We start from the raw sequence: 6,628 nt of genomic DNA, 5'->3' as shown, positions 1-6,628 counted from the left end.
TGTCACTGGAATGGGCGTTATTTGATGAGTCGGCCAAAGGACAAATAGGCAACATACAACCCAGTCGTGGAAGTAGGTTGTGACTCGGGTGCACGAGTGTGCTGAAAATGAATTTCAGGTAGAAATCTCAGCCCTGGGGCAGCTCAGTGGGGCCTGGATCGAGCTGACCCCAACAAACTACACAAATGTCACTTTCCGTGCATCCATGGGAATTAAAAGGCTTAGCCTCCTGTAGGGTAGAGTTCCTCAAACCCAAAGTCCTGGTGTCTTATTGCATCCTACAAAGGCTACCATGCTGCTAAGAGCCAAAATAAAGAGATCTGTAAATGAAAAGAGAAGAAATAAAAATGAATAGTCGAGAGAGAAATGGGCTGCATCATAAACTGCGAGGTGAGGAGGTGAGGGGCTGGGACTGGAGAGAAAGCACTAGAGAGGACGAGAAGGCAGGCAGAAGGCACCAGGTTAGAGAGGGCGGGGCAGGAGGAGTGAGAGGGAGAAGGGAGGCAGGCTCCCCCCAACCCCAGCTGGCTTGCTCAATGTCTCCTGTCCCATCCTCCCAGCATCCTGACTGATGGCTTGGCACAGGTGAACCTTGGCCCAACCACATGAGAAAACCAGCCCTGCTCAGTTGACTCTGAGGCCGTCCTGTGATTGACGCAGTTCTGAAAAGCCCATCATGGTGAGGAGTCGAGGCTTGCTGGCCACACTTGACTGTGTGCTTCTTCTCCCTGCCCCACCCCCTTTCTAGGACCACAGGAGCCCCGTGGCTCTCTCTGCCAGCTCTTTTTGTTCCCAGTACCACTGGCCTCCCCTGCCTTCTTGCCTCCCTCTCTCAGCAGCTCCGTGTCCTTCCCAATTTAAGCTGGAATGAGGCTCCTCCTCCTTTGCCTTTGCATCCCCGCCTCCTGTGGTCTCTCCTGTCATTTATTATTTAACTCAGTCACTACATTACACATGCAAAGCTCCATAACTGAATACGGCTGGTAGGCAATAAATCAGGACCAGGACCAGAAGCAAACTCCCCTCTTGTCAACCCACCTTGCAGGTCCCTTGCCATTCTTCCCCCATCCTGAGCCAAGGTCCCCTGCAGAGCTGACCAGCGAGCTCAGATCTGACCAGCAAACACCAAGCCCATTTCATCACTTCTCTGGTTGGACATGATGGAAATTTTCCAGATGGCTTCCTGCAGCCATCTTTCAGGTTATATAAGAGATACCTTCCTGGAGGTGGGTGTTTGAATGAAATTTCATGCATAATTCCAAAACTAACCTGTGAGTAGAAAGCACATCCATTGGTTGGTTTAGAAATCCAGATCCTATTCAGATCCTGTTAATGATGTTCAATGGCCATCATTAACTTATCTCCTGGACCTTAACGAAGACCTCTTTAGCCTCTTCAGACTTCAATTTTCTCATTTATAAAATCTCATAACCAGACCATAGTTCCTCAAGTTCCTTTCAGTGTGAAAATTCTAAAAATCATATTTACCCAATGGCCCACCTGATTCCATTGGAGATCCATTTCTACAGTTAAAATTCAGCTCACTCTGAATCAATAGGTAATTATGGAGCACTTACTATGCTGCTGCTCCTTATTAGATGGGATTTTAGATTAACCTAGTGAACCCCTCATTTTATAGGTGAAGAGGCTGAGGCCCAGAGAGGAAAAGCAGCTAACTTTAGTTACACAGGTCACACAGCCAAGTGAGGAGCTGAGTCAAAGAAGAATTCATAACTCATGACCTGCCATTTCTTTGTGAGGTACTTTTAAACATGACTGCAAATACCCTGCTCCTCCTCCCATGGAAAAGTGGGTTTATGTCCCTTACCATTCATCTGGATGGGGACTTGATTTCTCCCACCAACAGAATATTTGGGAATAATGCTATGTAACCGCTAAGGCAAGGGCACAGACAGCCATGCAGCTTCTGACCTGCTCTCAAAGACTATTTGTTTGCTCTTAGAATCCAGAGCCCCCTTGTAAGTTCAACTGCTCTGAGTTCTCTGTGCTGGAGAGGCCACATGTAGGTACCCCCAGCAGCTGCCTCAACGCAGTTGATCCGGCAGTCAGCCCAGCACAGCTGCCAGACAAGGGAGAAAACTCCATTGGAAGTGGTTCCTCTGGCCCCCAGCAATTGAAGCAACCACCAGTCATCCGAGTCCTCCCCCTGGGGCCCCAGACACCGTGGAGCAAAGAACAGCTACCTCTGTGCCCTTTCCTAACTCCTGAACCACAGAATCCAGGAACACAATAAAATGATCATTGTTTTGTGCCACCAAGTTACAGGTCTGGGGGTGGTTTTTAATATTGACGTAGACAACCTAAACAATTAGCAGCTTCTCACAGTGGCTAACAATGGATCTTGGGTTCCCTGTCCCTGAGTGACCAAGTGACTTTTAGCCCACAAGGAGAGGTGCCCCCCCGCCTCCTCACACCCTCGTAACCCCCACCCAGCTCCAGTTCGGGCAATGCACCAAGATTTTTTATTAATTAATTTATTTATTTTAATTAGGTATATATGATAGCAGAATGCATTTTGATTCATTGTACACAACTTTTCATTTCTCTAGCTTTGCATGATGTAGTGTGTACCTTATGTGCACACGTACCTAGGGTAATGATGTCCATCTCATTCCACCATCTTTCCTGCCCCTATACCCCCTCCCCATTCCTCCCTCCCCTTTGCCCCATCAAAGTTCCTCCATTTTCCCCCAAGTGCATCCAGATTTGCACCCAGCTCCCCAGGCAGAGTCCTCTCTCCTCCCAAGGTTCTTCGTTTTTGCCATGAGCAGCAGGCTCATCACACTGGATAGTGACAGATTTATCTGTCGTCTCCAGCTAGACTGTGAGCTCTCTGGGGGCATGACTATGTTCATCTCCCTGGGCTGATTCTTTGCACACAGTTGGTGTGAAATAAATGCGTGTGGAATAAAACTGCACACAGTTGGTGTGAAATAAATGCGTGTGGAATAAAACCATGTGGCCAGTTGCTGGCCCAGCCCCTGCTAAGAAACAGCAGACCCAGGGCCTCTTCCTGTTCTCCCCGGGGCAGGACATCATTTCCAACCCGGCTCCATCTGCTTCCAGTCAACTCAAGAACAGAGGACCTGAAATGCTCCATGCTATGGAGACAGGGTTCAAAGGAAGCCTGAGAGAGAGCTCTGCCAGCCGGGACTGGGAGCGGAAGAGAATTGAACCATTCCAAGGTGCCAGACGTCTGTTTTGTGGTCCTTGCCTTTATGAATCCTTGTCCTGAAACTCTGGTTAATTTTCTTGTCCAAACATTAATTTGAAATCGCTGGCTCTGGGAGATACTGTCCTTCAGCAGGTTCTGTTAAAAACTTTGCAACTCCAAGGACTGATTTAGCGGCCAGCTGGAAAACTTCTTGGTTGCTAAGAGACCAGAAAGCAAATTACTAGCTCACAAAAGACCCTGCTAAGGCCAGTAAAACACAAAACAAAAACAAGGTAGAAATTGGACCTCCTCAAAATCCAAGCAAGGTAAATAAACTGGCTAGCAGAGGGTCTGATTGGAAACAACAATTAGAAATATTCTTCATGCTGAAATGCCACCTTGCGCTATAGGTAGCTAAACCCTTTATCACTTGAAGGAAACAGCAGGGGAGCCCCTGGCCAGGCCTGAAATTCTGGATCTAAGAATCAGAGGCATAAAACAAATTGTCCTAGTTGTTAAGAAAGCAAAAAAAAAAAAAATTGTCAAATCGGAGTCATCTGCCTCTTTCATGAGCTCTGCCTGTCAGGACGGTGAATGGGCTGCCTGGGGCTGTGGCCCAAAAACATCCCTGCAAGCCAACAAAAGCTCCCTTCCAGAAAGGTTTCTGATCACTGCCTGTCTGAGGTGCCCGAGTCACAGCAGAGATCACTGACCCCCACAGGAGTCGACCAGACACTTCTGAGATCTGATGTGGGCCTAGAGCAAAGGTGAGAATTAGCCAGGGCTTGTGATAGAAAGGAGCCCAAAGAAAAGTCCCGAATGGGTCCCAGGTGTTTATTTTTTTGAAGTGCCTTGAAAGCTATGATGTGTAGTAATTGCTTTTCTGGCCAGAGGACTTAGTAAACTATTATATTAAAATGCTTTTTAATGATGAAGAGAAAAAGGAGGCCAGTCTCTCGGCTAGGTGGCCACTCAGTCCCTCAGGCACAATGTCTTCTTAAGAGACCACTGCTTAGCTGTACAAATAGTAGGAAATCCCACCCTCACCCTACCACCCTGCGAGTGGAAATTATCAGCCTTTTGAAAAAGGAGTCTGACAGTCTTAGGTGACCACAGAGGAGTCACAGTCATCTGAGGTGTGGAGATGAGAAAAGAAATGAAGAGTGGGGCATAAAGGGGTGGGGGTGGGTGGGGAGCTGGGAAGAACCAAAGCCAGCCAATAGGTGTGTGTCCGGGAGTTATGGAGGGATGTTGCTAACGGCTATGTGACAGGAGTTTCCACTTATCAATGCTCGTTGGACAGCAAAAGATTTCAGAATATGACGGATCCAACAAGCATGAAATAATCTTTAGGGGGAAAAATACAATTCCCCACATGGCAGCTTCCTCCGGCTCGCTCCTGACAGTCTGGTTTGTCAGGCTCCCAAACAGCACGCCGCTGCTCTATTTTAGGCAGAGTGAGTAGCCTCCCGTGAAAAACTGTATTACTGTCCCAAATGTTCAGTGCCACTCCTTGCAGGAGGAATAGGCACTTGCTCTCTGTTGTACACAGCTGCAGCCATTCGATTTGCTTTGACCCATGAAAGGTGAGCAGTGGTCACCTGGGTCACTGTTGAGTGAAATTTCTCAGAGTGACCCTGGGGTTCTCCAGATTTTCTTTCTCCTGCTGTCACAATGGCTAAAAACGTTCTAGGGAGTGCCTTACCCTACAGCCTTGAACCTGGGAGAAGAAACGGCAGAGCAGAGCAGAGCAGGGATACAACTGGGTCTCCAGGGACATGAAGCATCAGTGAGAAATAAAACTCCGGAGACACGCAGGGTCATCTGTCATCACGGCAAAGCCTGGCCCATCTGACCAAGACACACTGCTCACGAGAGCTTCGTGTCAGAAATGCCAAGTTAGCCGGGCGTGGGGGCGCTGTAACCCCAGGGACTTGGGAGGCTGAGGCAGGAGGATCACAAGTTCAAAGCCAGCCTCAGCAAAACCAAGGTGCTAAGCAACTCAGTGAGACCTTGACTCTAAATAAAATAAAAATAGGGCTGGGGATGTGGCTCAGTGGTTGGGTGCCCCTGAGTTAAATCCAAGGTACCAAGGAAAAAAAAAAAAAAACAAGTTGGAGCTGCCTCACCAGTGCTCATTTAAACCAAGAAGCAAAACACAAACAAAAACTAGACCTTCTTATTTCAACCTTAAGAATGTTAGAGAGGGCTGGGGTTGTAGCTCAGTGGTAGAGCGCTTACCTAGAACATGTGTGGCCCTGAGTTCCACATAACCACCAAAAAAAAAAAAAAGGTAAATAAAATAAAGGTATTAAAAAAGAATATTAGAAATGTCCATTTAATTTTTTTTAAAAAAAAGCTTGACTCCCTAAATTGATATAGGACAGAAAATGTTGGACACCTGAGGAATTTTCAGGAAGCAGATTTATTGGCTGCAGGGTCCAGAGGGGCTATGGCCTAAAAGTCTCTGGACCATGAGTCTGGAGATTCTTTGAATTTTATACCCTGTGGGAGGAGGGATTTGAAGGTTTCATGACAAGCGCTTTTTGTTCAATATTTTTTAGACTAGACAAAGATTTTACAAGTTCTTTTTTTTTCCTCTGAAAACCTGGCATTTACAAAAAAAGAGGCAGCTACAAACCACAATGCCTTCTGCAGAAGTTGTTGCTGATATTCTGCGTAAAATTCTTTCCAACAAGAAGAGAAGCTCAATTATGATGGGGGTAGGGGCCAGAAAAGCTTATATGTTATAAATATGGTAGGGGGGGCTCTTTGGTGGGGCACCTGGTCTGCTTCAAAACCATGGGAAATAGCATGTATTTATTTAAAAAAAAAAAAAAAAAAGTATTACCTCCTCCAAAGCCCTTTCACCGCTCCGTAGCCCACAGCCTCCCACCCTTCAAGGCTGCTCTCCTTCCCAAAGGCCTTTTATAAGATGTGCGATGCACCCCTCAAATTAGAGCAAGTGTCCCTCTCTGCTTCAGTCACAGGGGAGCTGAGGCCACTTCTTGGAACATCCGCAGGACTGGACAATTTGCGTGTCTGTGACTTCCCTCTTCAATGTGCTTTTAGTATTTTTCTGAACTTTCTCCCAACTCTCCTAACTGTGTTTTCACTCTTTTCCATTTCTTGTGTGGAGATCCTTTGTGGAGGAAGTGGGGTGTGAGTCTATGAAGAGGAGCACTAGCTTTCCCTCCAAGAGGATAGACGTGTCGCAAGTCTGTCCTGATGTCGTTGCTTTTGTTTGTTTGTTTTAACTTGATACTGGACTGAAAATAGACTCCCTTAGGTTTTATTTCATCCTCATTTTCCAGGCTGTCAACATAATCTTGAAAACCGGTTCTGGGATCCAACATGATCGCCAGCCTTGTGTTCTCTCTAGCATCAGGGAGCACGCATCCTGTGTCCTCATCCCAGTCGCTGTAAACAGGGTTGGATGAGACCGGCTAAGAC

Source organism: Marmota monax, unplaced genomic scaffold, assembly GCF_021218885.2.
Source record: "Marmota monax isolate L192 unplaced genomic scaffold, Marmota_monax_Labrador192_F-V1.1 WCK01_AAM20220418_F8-fsc00127, whole genome shotgun sequence".
Classification (NCBI taxonomy): Eukaryota; Metazoa; Chordata; class Mammalia; order Rodentia; family Sciuridae; genus Marmota; species Marmota monax.
Note: the sequence above shows the minus strand (reverse complement) of the source record.